The sequence below is a fragment of the Emydura macquarii genome, unplaced genomic scaffold, assembly GCF_026122565.2.
Source record: "Emydura macquarii macquarii isolate MOO-44397 ecotype Brisbane River unplaced genomic scaffold, CSIRO-AGI_Emac_v2 contig_746, whole genome shotgun sequence".
Classification (NCBI taxonomy): Eukaryota; Metazoa; Chordata; order Testudines; family Chelidae; genus Emydura; species Emydura macquarii.
In genome coordinates, this window is record NW_027130883.1 from 1,347,137 (window position 1) to 1,363,051 (window position 15,915).

The window sequence follows — 15,915 nt, forward strand, 5'->3', positions numbered from 1 at the left end:
ATCAGTTACAGATTGTGAGGAGTTGGTGTACTTTATTGGTTAAAACCTAAAGTCAGAAATTTATAAACACTGATAAAACTCCCCTGATACAAATAAATAAACTGATGTTTAGCCATTAAACACTGAAAAAACACTGGAAATGTTTAATTAATTCATGCTGACTTCACTCCTTTCCCAGTGGAGTTTGCTTATTAAGCCATGTCCCTACTCTCTGGTCTGCGAGGAGCAGTAACGTGAACTACAGGGGTGTGATTTCTTACGTGCACTCCTGTGTTGCCCATTAATTGGTCTGTGCAGTCCCTGTTAGTGTGCACTAAAGGTTTCCTGGTGTGCTTCAACGTTGTGCTGCTTGAAATGGTATGACATGTATATACAAAGAGAAAGCCCAGCCTCAGATTTTCCCTCAGAAATGTATGTCCGTACTGCCCAAAACTTTTCTGCACAATGCAAATATATTGATTCAGTTATTTTTTTAAGGGAATAATATGCCATCTTATTATCTCACATAGTTATCCAGGCACTTAAATTTAAACACACTGGAGTAAATAAAATAGTAAACAAGTTTATTAACTGCAAAGAGATAGATTTTAAGTGAGTACAAATCATGGGACATAAAAGTCAGAAATGGTTACAAGAAAAAATAAAGATAAAATGTTTACTAATGCCTAACTTAATAAACTATATCAGATTCAAGCAAATTTCTCACCACAGACTTTCAGCTGATTACACACACTCAGGTCAGGATCCCTCCCCCAGAATCCAGTAACTGCTTCCTATGTCTCTTCACGTGCAGAGAATGCAATGGGCAGGGAGAGACAGAGGGGGGTTCGTTGGAGTGTTTGTCCCTCATTTTTGTAGTTTCAGTCCCCCTCTCAAAAAACATTTCCAGATGAAATGCTGGAGAAAAAGAGACTATGTTGAAGGATGTTCCCTGCGGGTTTATTTAATCTTTGTGAACTTCCTTTATCTTCTCTTCCTGCTTGATGACTCTGTTTAATGGTGAAATGCAAATTAAGCAGAGCACACATTCCTCTGTTGAGGACAGATCTGTTTGCCAACTTCTGTTTAGGCAGAGCTGTAGGGTTTGGAACATATGTTAATAACACCGTTCAGGGGAGTCTTATAACTTCACATACAAGTTTGCCACACATATTTTACCAGGACAATACCGACCAGCAAATTATGAGTTTTCCAATGACCTCTTACAAAACATGCCTTTTACAAAAATTATTACAGTAGTGTATAGGGTATGAACACAGGGGTATATTTTGTCACATAGACTTACCTCAATTATGAATTTAACTGTGGGAAAGTGCATACAAGTTTATAAAATGTTCCAACCACCTATCTCAATAAATGTTGGTGGAAAAAGATGGGAAGGGGAGACAGAAAGACGCAGTGATGGGGATCATATTAACTCCTTTGACTCTCTGGGCCCATTTATTCCATCCACATTAACACAACAGGAAGCATGGATGGAGATGGAGACAAATATGGAGACAATATAGGAGAGAAGAGAATGGAAGAGCAAGGGGAAAGGAAAGACAGGAGGCAGAACACCAGAGACAAGAATCACCTTTTTTGGAATGTCTGGTGCTAAAATGGTGCAATGAAACACTCTTGCAGACCTGCTTATGAGGGCTTATGAGGAAACTCCAGTCTACTGGGAACTAGTCCTCTGATTGGCTACCTTCCCCATATGCCTGCCTCCCACAGAAGGACAGCCAATCAGAGCTGATGCACAGAGCTGATGCACATTGGTCTCTCAGCACACGAAGCAGGCAGTGCAACCTCTTTCTCCACTCACTGTGTAAACCCACGGCAGAACCTGCGGAGCTCTCCAGCTGTGTGAGCATCCATGTTCCAACTCCTCCAACAACACCCCTCCCAGGCAGGAGAATCCTTCCTGCACTGCTTCCATCCTAGGTCAGGGAGGGGTGAAAATCTTCTGCACTGCTAGGTCCCAGAGGGAAGGAGCTCACTGTTTTTGTGGTGGAAGTGGGAAGAAAATCGCCACTTTGTGGGCAGGGGAGAGGAGGAGGAGGAGATGAAATGCTGGGGTCTTTTTCCTCCTCTTCCTCACTCTCCTCTCACTAGATCTATTTGCAAATTTATGCAAAACTCTGTGCACATTTACTCAGAGGATACTGACAGGTTAGTGCAGTACCCTGCACTATAGGTCCCCAATCTTGGTTGGGCCGCTAAGGCGCTACTGTAATACAACATGGCTTCCAAGTGTGATGCCCCCACCAGCCATTCTCTCGCCCCCCCCACTAGCACCACCCTCGTCCCCAGCTAGCCCATCCTCCTCACTTCTCCCAATGCCCAGCCACTCCCTTTTCCCCCCATCACCAGCCACTGAGCCCAGTCAAACACCCCTCAGCACCCAGCCACACAACTCCACTCTCCCATCTGCCCTAACTGCAGACATCCCATGTCCATGCAGCATTCCAGCACCAGTCCTTGTGCCCCTCGGCAGCCAGAAAACAACCCCTAGGCCCTCCAGCAGCCACAACCAACCAACCAACTCCCCGTGCCCTAGCAGGTCCCAGCACCCACTCCACAAGCACGTACTCCAGACACAGCTGCCTAGTGTAGTGCAGCTCCACATCCTGCCCCCAGGGTAGGTTGACCAGTAACTGAATGTGATCACATGGAAAGCCATAAACATGCAATTTAGCTGATTAATTAAATTGAATAAAATGTCACACATGGAGCACTGAAAAACTTGGCAGCTCTGATGCCGATCAGTAGTACTACTTGCAATTTACTGTTCAATTGATTGTGAGATATGATAAGAATATGGGAAGGGGATCTAACAAGCACAGAAACCTCATATGCAGGAAAAATCAAAACACACAGAGTGTGAGAACAGGGTAGGAAGCCTGTAATCAGGAGCTAAAATTCATTATCGGTCAGAGAGAGCTAGCCTTTAAAATACAGATATGCATATGAAATGAGCAGAGCCCAGATTTATCTAGGGAAATAACAATTAAAACACAGGGATGTAAAATAAATAATCTGTCCCTTTGACTTCTTCCTAAAAAGCACATTATTCTTGTGAAAATATCTTCTGATAACAAAAGGCAGCAATCTCTGCATCGAGACATTGCTACAGTATTTAAAGAGCAGGTGGGGTTAAAATATCAAATCAAATTGCAAGAGATAACAATAGGGGAAAAAATCCAACAATGGGAAATACTGTGAGGAAAAAAAATATGAATCAAAAAGGCCTGTGCACATACATGAGAAAGGAGAGGGCGAGTAGTATAGACGTTATCAGGCAAAGTAATTCTTTTCCTTCTAAAACCCTCTAGGGTGAAATAAATATAATTAACTTATATCCTTACCTGAATGAGTGCAAAATAAAAGACACCTGCCTGGAGATCATCTCTGCCGGGACTCGAACCCGGAACCTCTGGATTAGAAGTCCAGCGCGCTCGTCCATTGCGCCACAGAGACCTCACTACAAGCGCAGCATCAGCACCACAGCTGAAAAGGCATATACCTTCTGCATCACTGCAGGGTTAATCTCAGCATCCTGCTATTTCTGTGTAGCTACAGGGCCAGAGAGAAAACCTGGAGCTGAGATCCAACTCACTGTTCAGCAAAAGAGGCAGGGGGGGATGGGGAGAGAGTAATTCTGGATATGATCCATATCTCCATCCCCAGCACTAAGAGAGAGACTACAAAAACCTGGATCTAGGATTGTCCTCTGTATCCCCGACAGGGTCATCTCAGCATCTCCAACACTAACAACGACAGAACTAAATCCTGGAAGAGGATTAACCACAGCCTCCCTGACAGCTCATCTCAGCATCCCCAGAACAGGACCAGGCAAAGAGCTAAAGGATTCAGCTTTCCCTCCCACTCCCTGCTTCTCTCCATCACTAATTGGGGAAAGGCTGGTTGGTTGTTATGGGGAAAATTGTGGCTTTGTTACAGCAAAGAAACAAAAGAGTCACCTTTTTATTTTTATTTTAAAGGAGCCTTGCCGCTTAGGATTTTAATAGTTGTTTTTAAGCGTATTTCCCATTAGAAAAGGATTACAGAATGGTCAATCACATAAAAAGCATAAGAAGATCGTTAAACATCTACATGCATACAGAACAGACAAACGTGATAAACCAGTGGCCTGCAATAAAGTCTGTTACACGTGCCTAAATTACATGGTTTTTACAGGACTGTAGTTATCTAGGAACATCGTTATTCAACACTCTGCAGACACACCCTGAGCTTGTACAGTAAGACACATTAATGCAATACATGGAAATCTAAAATTCAGTTCATGCCACAACAATACTGGCCCTGTACAAGTTTGAATCATTTAACTTTAGTTAAAAATTATTTAAAAACCCAGGTCCCATTGTCCACCCCACTCAATTTAGAGAGTCCAGTTTACATAAATTCTGGGAAGAGACTCGTTCTGTAGCTGGCTGGTTTGGAAGACAAAGGCCATCACTTTTTGTGACCACCACTAAAAAAGTCATGAATGTGAGACACATGACACCCAAGCAATAGGGGAAAATGGAACTAGCACCTGGAGCTAGACTCCATCATGTAATCCCACCCTTCCAGACAGGTGCTCAGATGCTACATTGGTATGCATCCCAGTAATACCACAGGAGGCAGTCTTAGCATCTCCAGTATTAACAAACTAACTTCAGTCCTATAAAATTCACTGATCATCTAGTCTGAGGCCCTGTATAGCACAGGCCACAGAACTTCCCCAAAGTAATTCTCAGAGCAGAATTTTTTCAAAATGTTTTCAAAAAACATCCAGTGTTGATTTTAAAATTGCCAGGGATGAAGAATCCATCACAACCCTTGCTGAATTGTTCCAATGGTTAATTTCGGACAGAGGGTAGAGTACCCCTTATTTCCAGTCTGAAAGATTAAAGTTTAAAAGGTACCTCTGATGCTGTTTTTAAAATTAAAGCGCTCGCCTGGGACTTTACAGCCATGTAAGCATGTAAGCAAGAGTTTCTCCTTGAAACACGCAGCATAGCAGCACAAAGGGGTGGGGAAAGTATGGAAACAAGAATTTTTTTCCATTCCTTTTGTCCTATTTTATCCTGCCTTGAGTGCAGGGGACTGGACTAGAAGACCTCTCAAGGTCCCTTCCAGTCTTACGAGTCTATGATTCTATTTTCCTCCTTTGCCCAATTTTGGTTTCTACCTGTTTTTTAGAGCTTTTATGCAGCATTGTTTTAAATTTCTTTGTTGTTTAAATGTTTTCTGCTAATCTGATATTTAGAAATATCCTGACTTGCCTCTGCTTATCAGATCTCAGCTTGCCTCTTTTTGTTGGGAGCCTTTGGAAGCATCTTTGGAGGCTCTATCTGGTGATATGACAGAAGCCTGAAACTTGAGCTACAGGTCCCAAGCCCTAATGATGGAGGAGGGGATATCAAATTCTGACCAGCATAAGACTTCTTTTACCTCCATCCCATTGCAGGTGTGTCTTAGAATAACAGAATCTTAGGTTTGGAAGGGACTTCAGTGGATCTTTTAGTCCAACCCCTTTCTCAAAGCAGGACCAGCCCCAACTAAATCATCCCAGCCAGGGCTTTGTCAATCCAGGCCTTAAAAACCTCTAAGGATGGAGATTCCACCTGATTCTTAGCTGGGAAGCAATTGCACATCCACAGATCACAACAGGAGATAAGGGGGTTTATGTGTAGGTAAGAGAGCAGGGTGAAACCAGACTGCTGTAAACCAAGACACGTGGAAACTAATTCTCTTTGTGCTAAAGTCTTTGCTAAACTCATCATAGTGAACTGTGAAATATTCACACATTGTCTAGGACTGAGAAATAGAAATGGATCTAGAAAGGCCGGAGCTATCAGAAGAAAATGAGACCAACCCTAGAAAACTGCATGTAATAAATCTCGGGCAAAAATGCAGTACACACCTATGTAATGGGTGGGAGACACTTGCTAAAAAGCAGTAGAGACGCGTGCAGGAGGGGTGGCTGTGGATAATAAAGTTGAGATAAGCTTGCAATGTGAGATGGTGTCAAAGAAAGCCAGCACAATTGGTTGGACCATCTCTATATTCTTTGTTATGTTAAAACAACGAGAGTTCTGTGGCACTTTAAAGACTAACAAATTTAATATGTGCAGGCATAAGCTTTCGAGAGACTTCAGCTCTCTTCTTCAGATGCAGTAATACAGAAAATAGGTAACACAGAGGCATCTTATAGGTATCCAGGTGCATTGAGAACAATGGGGGAAGTGGAGTACGGTACTTAAGACCTAATGAGGACCATTGAGTAGGAGGTGAGAATGGGTGAGCAAAGTAATTTATCTTCGGTAGTGAGTAAGCCACTCCAAGTCTCTGTTTAAACCAGTTTGAATGTGTCAAGTTTGCAGATCATTTCTAACTCAGCAGTTTCTCTTTGAAGTCTTTCACTTTTAGTCCTTTAGGTATGATGTCCATTTGTTTGCACTTGGATAGAAAGATGATGTCTGTCTGTATCTGTACAAGTTTTTTCATGGAGTTGGTGGAAAATGTTTGTTATATTATGTAATTGTTGGCTGCATAAGGTGCACTGCACCATGGGATAGGCAGATGAGTAGTTTATTTCCATGAACTATAGGGCGATCACACCTGGAATGCCATGTGCACATCAGGCACTTCCATACCAGAAGGTCCTTGACAGAACAGAGAGAATTCAGAGCTCGAGCATGAGTTCATGAGGAACCATTAGAAGAACTCAGGCTGAGACCCTGTGCTGAATCTCTTAGCCACCCAGCACAACAGAACTCACAGCCTGGGGGCGAGACAAGGTGTCCTTAAGCCCCCTTCGGGCCTCCTAGATGCTGAGCTGCACTGGGGCTGGAGGGGGGTTCTGTTATGACAGCCTCCCTAGACTGCCCTATGGGCAGTGGCACCATAGCATTATGCACTGCATGAATATCTCCTCCTTCCCTTGCGCTCCCACCTCTGCTTCCTGGCCTTGGCATGGTCCCCTATGCCAGGACTAGCAGAGGGTCAGCTATATATAGCATCCGTGGGCAGGTTGTGCAATGTCTCCCCCTAGTGGGTCTCAGGGCTACTTATGCAGCGGAGCAATAAACAGGGACTAGGCTGGGGGGAGAATTCTTCCCATCGGAACTTGCCGTAAAACCCAGATTCAGCAAAGATAAGTAGGTGCCTTGACGCCCAGTGGAATTCTCAGCCCCAAGGTAGGTGCCCAGGCTCCGCAGCCAATGCATGGGGCTCTTAAGGAAGGGATGACCAGAAGCCCTTAGCAGAGAACCACCTAAGCTAGTGAGGGGTGAAATGCAGAGGAAAGGGAAGAGGTTTAGCGGCAGAGAGCTTAGGTAGCCTACGCTGCTGATCCAGTGCACCCACGATAGGCACTTCCTTCCACTTGGAAGCTTCAGCCACGAACCCTCTCCTGCAACGACGCACCTGTCATGGCTGGGTCATGGGCAGCCAGACCTAGTGGTCAGTGCCAGGGTCCACAGTCATGGGACGGCAGTTAAGAGTTGGCTGGGTCAAGGTATCAGGCAATCAGAAGCAGGAGACAAACTTGAGAGCAGAACCATGAATTGGTAACCAGAGTCAGGCCCGGTCGGGATCCCAGGGGGTCAGAGAGAGAAGATAAAGTGGAGATCAGAACCATAATTTGGATGCCAGGAGTCAAGCTGGGCTGGGATGCCAGGAAGTCAAGCCAAGGAGAGCAGGAGCAGGCTGAATCCCAGTTTCATAGACAACTCCCTGTGCTGGGTTTTTATATAGAAGCTGTGGACCAGTCCAGGACCCCCAGGATTCTGCCAAAAAGGTTCCAGGACCGAAGCCTCTGTCAGGGTTCAGCTTCTGCCCTAACAACTGTATCAGGTCACGGGGTGGCAGGTTCATGCTTATTATTAGCTCTGCAGAGTCCTGGGGACCAGGGTTTGAGATCTGTGCTCCCAGATAGCATCTAAGCCAGATTGGTCTCTTAAGTAGCCCACCCCATTTGTGAAAACCAGACAGGAACCCCAGAATAACAGAGCCCAGGGGCTCTCACCTTGAACGTGTAAGATTCAAATCCCTGCTCGGCCTGATTCTGAGCAGGGACTTGACCCCGGGTCTCCCACTCGCAAAATGTGTGTCCCAAACACTGCCACACCCTTCCCAACAAAAGTTTAGTTGAAAAATTCCCAACCTGCTTGCTCCCCGGCTGTTTATGTGAGGGCTGTGCTGCACCTCAGTGGCCTGTAGCCGGCCCTCCAGCTATGGGGTCTGGCAGGTGTCTGGTGCTAGGCCTGCTCAGTGCACACCTGGATGGATCCCCCTGGTGAGACAGGCATTCTCCCCTCGTCTGAGAATCCTGCTGAATGACTACTGGGGTTTAGGCTCCTGCTAGGGCCCTGATCTGCTCATTAGCTGTGAGGCAGCATCAGAGCGTAGGCAGCTCCCCACATCCCACAGGGCACTTAGGTGCCTACAAGGTTTGGTGGCAGCTGAACCGTGGTTTTGACAATGCCAGTGGTGTCTAAATGCTGGCCTTAGGTGCCTAGTGAGGCAGCTAAGTCTGTCTGGGCGTATGGGACAGATTTATAAAGGTCTGCAGGTACCTAAAGATGCAGATAGATGCCCAGTGTGATTCACAAAAGCCAGTAGGGGTCAGTGGGAGTGATGAGCATAACTCACTTAGGGGAATTTCTAACACCCTAGGTGCTTATCTGCACCTTCGTAGATCTGGCCCTAATTTCCTGACGGGGTTGACCTGACCTCTGTGATTTCTATGTATTTGATTAGTTTAAAAACTGGGGACGTGAAGGGACTATATATGGTGAGACGAGCGGGCAAACCGGGATTACAGAGACAATATTAACAACAGGGAAATGTAGGGTGGCTATCTGAAAAAATTCCTAATACTCATATTTATTAGAGTGTGGAATAATCTCCAAGGAAAGTGGTATACACCTCATTTCTTAACAGAGCCTAAACTAGATTGGATAAAGAACTAGAGAACATACCAAAAGGAACAATCCTGCACTATCCTGCTAAAGTGGGGAAGGCAGGAGTTACTGTTTGTCCCTAGTACATCTTTCCCATTTCTACATTTTACAAACCAGATTAAAAGCAAAGATTGGGCCCAGCAGGTCAAACATAAGGTGTACAGTTCAGAGACCTACCCCTCAAGAACATACCTGCAAAGATGGCTGGAATGAAGCATGGTTTAAGAAGCTGGTCTAGAACTCAGGAGATCTGGTTTCTAATCCTGGCTCAACCACCGATTTGCTGTGTGACCATGGGCAAGCCATGTCCTTTATATACAGGATAATGACACTCACCTTCCCTCGGGAGGAGTTTTGAGATCTATGGAAGAAAAGTGCTATTTAATGACTTAGCAAGAAAGCATGACAATACCAGTACATTGCTGAGAAAGTGTCTCTGCAATGTGGAGATGGAAGATGACGGGCCTGTTCCCTCTCAGATACTAGAGTTGTTCAAAACTCACCACAAAAGGTTTGTAATGCAAAACATTATGTTTAGGCTGGAGCTTTTAAAGGGAGTGAAGGGAGTTTGGTGTCCAACTCCCACTGCCTTCAGTGGTACTCAGGCACTTGACCCTCTCATTACAGCTTTCATTGCCTATGTTCTCAAAAACAGCTGCTTCATTCAACATGACAGCGAAGAATACAATGGGCACGGTAGCCTCTGTGTTATCCACTGTCAGATTCAACTCCATCTCTTTTACATTGCCCCCACATTTTCACATGCTCTGAGGAGAAAGTCCAGATCTGACCATACACCTTTAGTTGTTACCTACCATCCCATACTGGAACCCATATGAGGTATCATCAAACAACTACAACCCATGCCTGAAAGAAATCTCTTCTGAACTCCTTCTTGTGGCCTTCAAACAATGACCCTCCAATCTCTTGTTGCCTGATTTTGGGTGTTCAGTAATTGAGTGGTGTTATAGGCTCGCCAATGGATCTGATCAGAAGATAATGAGCTTCTAGTCCCATACTCAGGCTACACAGAGTTTTACAAGGACTCCCAGGGTGCACAACAGGAATGCTCAGACTGAGTATGTATAGTTTTACAGACTTTTATTGAGATAGCATAGAATGATAGACAAAAGAATAATCAAATGGATAATGATTAAAATTAGTCTTGTCCTAAAGACACTTGATATATATATATATATATATGTGCTATACGCTTTGGATGAATACACTCACACCCTTCCCCAACGACCTGGTAGGAAGATGTCCAGGCTCCTCAGTTCTTGAGTGGGAGGTGGAGAGCTAGACGGTGCTAGAGAGCTAAGAGCTATAAGGCTAAGATTAAGACTATTTAGTAGTTGATGCTACGAAATATCAACTAAAAACAAAAGATCCTAACAGGGTAAAGATATCTATCCTATTGGTAAATATTCTATTAGTCCTAGTCTTACTAGAAGAAAGCACAAACACAAGCACTGACCAACAAGCACCAACACAAGCACACCAGCCCAAGCGTCAGCTAATTGATTAACGTGGGTTGCCCCTTTAATGCCCTGAACAACATGGGTCCTCCTTCTAAATCCAAACTTGGTTTCTTCACCCACAAATTATTAAGGTACACTTATTCTATAAGCTGACAGGTTCATGCATATCAATGACAAATCCATATCCTTTCCAGACAGTTCCAGATGGTTTGCTTATCTCACCTTTGTTATTTCTGGCTATTTTTGTGGGTTTTGTGGTGAACCTGTGAAGTTTACTCGGGGCATAAACTGAGACAGCTGCTCCCTGTCTTGATATCTCCTGACTTGTCTGGAGTAAAGGTTACAACCACATATGTGCCTTATTCTTTAACTCATCGTTGCTTATCTGGGCTCAAGGTCTCAAGCACATGTATACTAACGGCCTTAGCTTTTCATACAGGATGTGACCTGTAGGTATCTTGAGTTACAGTTATAATACTTTAACATGAATCTATGACTCTATTATAATAAAACACTTACATTTATAAAGAAAAGTATATATGTGCAAGCAAGCAGGCTACATTTTCCAAACTCATCATCAGAAGCAAGCTCCGCACAGACCAGGACACACCAGCTCCAAGTGGCACCAGATCCTACCAGAACAAAAGATGCAAAACCTGCAGCCATATCGCCACTGTTACAATGATCAATACCTCCCACAACACACCTGTCAAGATCCATGGGTCCTACACATGCCTATCACAGCTTGTGGTGTACCTCCCCCAGTGCACTAAATGCCCCAATAGCAACTATCTGAGTGAAATCAGACAATCATTACGCTCTCGAATGAACTCACACAGGAAAACGATACAAGACAAAAAAATCCCGTATCACCTCTGGGTGAACAAAGCCATCACTCTGTATCTGACCTATCAGTCCTCATCCTCACAGGAAACTTGCACAACATCTTCAAAAGATGATCTTGGGAGCTTAAACGTATAGCTTTGCTAATCACCACTTTTCTGAATGCAATCTCCAGCTACCCTAAGCAAGCAACAATCTTTTTAGTGTTCAAAAAGCCATTATTTCATACAAACATTCTTACCCACAGCCACCTGATATAAAAAACTTACTGATACTTTAGCAAAGTGGCCAGAAATGTTTGTGAAAAACTGTTTCCAACAATACCTAACCTCAGCATGCACCTCCCCCACAACCCTAAAATGTGCTCAGTCCTGTTTTAATAACTGGGGTCTGACAGGCTTGGCAAAAGTGGGAATGTTTATAACATTTTTAATAAATCCCATGTGTACCTCAGATTCCCCTCTGCGTTGCACTGCTACTCAGTCAAGGAAAAAGGGATTAAGTTTGCACTCATGGCAGACTAAGAGACATAGATGTGTGTCACATCCCCGACTGGGTGGAATGAAGAGTTGTTAAGAAACTGATTGAAACTGACCTGGATCAACAAGGGGTGAAAGGGACAATGCAAGCTTCTGTGATTCACGATTTGACACTCCAGGGCAGGACGAGCTGACAAGGGGGGTTGTCAACTCAGCATGGCCCTGCCTAGAGAACAAAGGACTGGATCAGGAATAAGGGTCAGCTCCTGGAGGAGGCTGGGAAACCATCTCTACTGGAACTGAGTAAGAAGTTTGGGGCTCTCTCACCTGGGAACTGATTTAGGAAGGAATTCAGAGAGAGAGAAAGAGAGCCTGAAAATGGAGTTCATGACAGTCTAATGGATTGCTCTGGAATGACCACAATGGACCTTCAGTTCTTGTGCTAACCTAATGACTTCCGATGCTGTGTTCCAGATGACTAATAAACTCGACTGTTTTGAAAACGCTGCTTGAGTGTCACCGTAAGTAATTGGTGAGGTGCATCAATCCCCAAAGAGTGGCAAATCTCTCCCAGGAATCCGGACCAGCTGGAGGTGCTGAGCAGAGCTCACAGAGTGAAGTCGGAGTGCTGAAGCCCCGGAGGTTCATTTTCAGGAGGCAGTCAGGCTGCCTGGCATACCCTGAAGAAACATACCGTTGTGGATCTGGCACATCAGTGGGTTTCCTCTAAGAGACTGTTCCAAGTTGGGGGTGTAGCACCAATCCTGGGAATACATGACCGAGGCCTACCCCAACGGTGAGCTCAACTGTGGGAAAGTGGATACAAGTTTATAAAATGTTCCAGTCACCTATAACAATAAATGTTGATGGGAAAAGGCGCAAAAGGGAAACAGAAGGAATTAATCCAAACAGAAAGGTCTATTAATATAACTCAAGAACGGTGTTCAGATTTTCTGGTTAGAAAAGTGGGACTGAAAAGAAGTGTGGGACTGGAAATCAATGAACCAAAACGGGTGTGTTGGAAAGTAGGTCTAATTGGTGAGTAAAACAATGCTGAGATATGGACTATCTTGCTTCTTTCTGCCTTTTGGCATCCTTAAAAAAAAAGATTTCAGGGGGAAATTGGCTGGCTGCCTGGGAGAGGGGTGAACTGGAAGGCGCAAGCTTTAACACCATTTCCTGGGACTTGGAATCCACTATGCCTTCACTGGGCCTTCCTCATCCTGCTCCTGAAATATGTCCTGAGCAAACTGAGCCAGAGAATGGGACACAGAGGACATTGCCAGCTGCAGCAGCTTTAGCTAACTCCCAAACACCAGCTGGAATGTGAGATTTGGTTCCTGCTGTCACCCCCACCCACACCCTCCTGTGACCTTTTCCTTCCCCCACATGATTTCATCTCTTTCCTATATGCCTCTTTTTGCCTTCTGTTTAATAAAGTCTCAGTTTTGTAGCACTGCTGTGTGCCTCTGACCAGAGAGGCAACTAAAAACGATGCCTTAAACAGGCCAACACTGGCACAAGTTTTCCAGGTCTCAGCGTGGCTGATCAGACCAGGTGCTGGGTCTGTGTTTCTCCAGCAGAGAGGTTGCAAGTCAGAGCCAGCAGCAGGGACAGAAGCTGCATTTTCTCTCTACTGCTCTTTTCTTTGCCCACTTGTTTTGTCTTTTAGGAAGCAGGATCAGGCTTTATTAACAACAGCAACAACAAAAGCTGCAGCCCATCTCAACCAACCTCGTCTCTTTTCCCACCAAAAAGAACAGTTATCATCATCTTTAATGCCATCCAAGAGATTGTCAAACAGGCACTTTTTGCTTTAAAAAACTCTACAGCTGAAGAAAAGGAACAAAGGATATTGTTAAAATGAAAGCCTTACTTAACACTTTACATTTCAAATGCTTTAAGAGTTTTCTTCTTTTCTTTGTACTGTTAATAAAAGGCTTAAAAACAAAGAATGATGTGTTTGCCATCATACTAAGCAGGCACTCAAAGGCCTTGTTAAACTGCTTGGTGTTGTACAGTGATACAGTCAAGTTAACATATTTGACTCGCTGGGCCCATGTATCCCATCAAAATTAATATAGCAATCCACTAGTCTACAACGGCCCCTACCACTCTCCTGGCTTTCCAAGGCCTTAAATTGGACGGGACTGCACTATATTAGAGTTCGACTCTCTCTGTTACGGTATAGCTTCTACTGTACTCTGGGACTGTACAGTTGATGGTACCAAGGGTGAAAAACATAAGTGCAGGGAGGTTATTGGGTCTTGCAGGCATCAAGGCTTTAGCTATGGAAATCTACACAAGAAACTGGGAAGGACACAGCTTTTCAGAGCAGAAAATAAGAGCCATCTCTTGCCATTAGCTTTCCCACAACTGCTTCCCCAAAGGAATAATAATAATCATAATACACAGCACTGGTGCACAGCAAGATAAGGGTAGGAGAATGCAGTTGGTCCAAAGGCTATTTCTATAGGTATGTCTACACTGGAGTTGGAGGTTCAATTCCCAGCTCAAGAAGACAGACCCACACTCGCTCTAACAGAGTTAGCATGCTAACAGGAGTCACGTAGCTGCCTGAGTATGATCCCATATGAAATCCTAGGTATGTCTCAAGTAAGTAGCCCTTCCTACCACTCACACTGCCATGGCTACACTTCTAACTTGGTCTGAACTAGGATGGGTATGTCTAAGCAAGCTGGGAATTATACCTTCCAGCTTGTGTGGGCATAACATACAGGTCTCTCTATCCTACTGGTATTTATACTGCACTCACCACTGTGGGAGCTGAACTGACAGCATTCAGAAAACATGGTGATGTGCTCATTTCACATGCCCAGACCAACACCTGGACTGATTAGACAGGCAGATACATCAGAGTGGATCAGAGCAAGCATGTACACCTTAACACGAGAGTCCTGCAGCACCTTAAAGACTAACACATTTCTGCGGGCATAAGCTTTCGTGAGCTGCAACCCACTTCATCAGATGCAGCCCACGAAAGCTTATGCCTGCAGAAATGTGTTAGTCTTTAAGGTGCTACAGGACTCTCCTTGTTTTGCTGTATACAGACTAACACGGCTACTCCCTCTGGAACTTTTCACCATGTATACCTTGTACAATATCATATGGAAGCTTCATTGGCCCACCACTGCCAATAGAGTAGAGTCTAATCGCCATTCTACAGCAGCAATGCTTGGATTTTAAGCAATGCCTGCTTGTTCTGTACAGCACAGTGCACATAATGAAGGCTGTGCTACACCTGAGGACTTAAGAGGTGAAATGAGGAGACATTTCTCCAGAGGAACGTGCAGGAGGAGTCTGTGTGGGGAAAACGCGGCAATCACTTTGTTTAGATGTTAGCAAAGCCGGGCCTGATCTGAGAAGTCAGGGTCTCCCCGAGGTTCGAGGGAGTTCAGTGCGGCTGTCCTGGTCCGACATACACTTGTGAAAATCGCCCCCCGTATTTTCAGCGAGCACGAGTGTGTCAGTTTTCGGTCACTCTCCGAAGACAGCCTGTTCAGCACCACCAGCCCCATCCTCGCTCCGCTCTGGAACCGAGGTTCCTTCCTGGCTAAGACCCAAAAGGGGCACTCACACGCCCCGCTGCTGCGCTCCGGCTTTCCGGCCTCTGAGCAGGCCGCACGCTGCGGAGTTCATGAGCTCTTCAAGGTTCCCAGTCCCAGTGCTAGGGCTCTAGTCGATGCAAAAGTTCCTCATGTCTCGGTTTCCCAGTGCATTTCCCTCTTCCCTTCCAACTTCCTGCCTTTCCCTTCCCCGCAGGCCCCGCGGAGGCACTTTAAAGTCATTTAAATACGTGCATTTCTCGCTCTTTTCCCAGCATCCCATTGCTCCCTTGCTGCACTTTCATTCAACTTCTGCACAAGTATGTGCAGTTCCCCCCTCGGCCCCTCCTCACGGCTCTGAGCCTTGCTTCCTACCTGGAGCTCCCTTCACTGCTTCCTTCAGGGCTGCTCTGTTTTCATCCTTTGCCTTTGACGCTCTTCCCTTCTGGGGCACTTTTTTGGACTCCTCTTTCTCTCCTGTCCACGGTTTCCTTTGTCCCTTCCTCCTTCCTGTCCCTTTTCCGCTGGAGGCTGCCTGCAGGGTTGCTGGGAGGCCCAGCAGCAGGGCAGGCTGTCCCCATGGCATCGG

General features: G+C 45.2%; 1 long non-coding RNA gene and 1 other non-coding gene across 2 annotated transcripts; both read right to left on the reverse strand.

Moving 5' to 3' along the window:
• Window positions 1-578: 578 nt before the first annotated feature.
• On the reverse strand, window positions 579-15,808 carry LOC137149470 (uncharacterized). The gene is made up of 4 exons (XR_010918781.1): window positions 15,702-15,808; window positions 9,150-9,318; window positions 3,351-3,492; window positions 579-1,075 (listed from the first exon to the last, which is right to left on the reverse strand). It is a non-coding gene; the product is annotated as an uncharacterized lncRNA (long non-coding RNA).
• TRNAR-UCU (transfer RNA arginine (anticodon UCU)) lies at window positions 3,389-3,462 on the reverse strand. Its single transcript has one exon. It is a non-coding gene; the product is annotated as a tRNA-Arg (tRNA).
• Window positions 15,809-15,915: the final 107 nt, after the last annotated feature.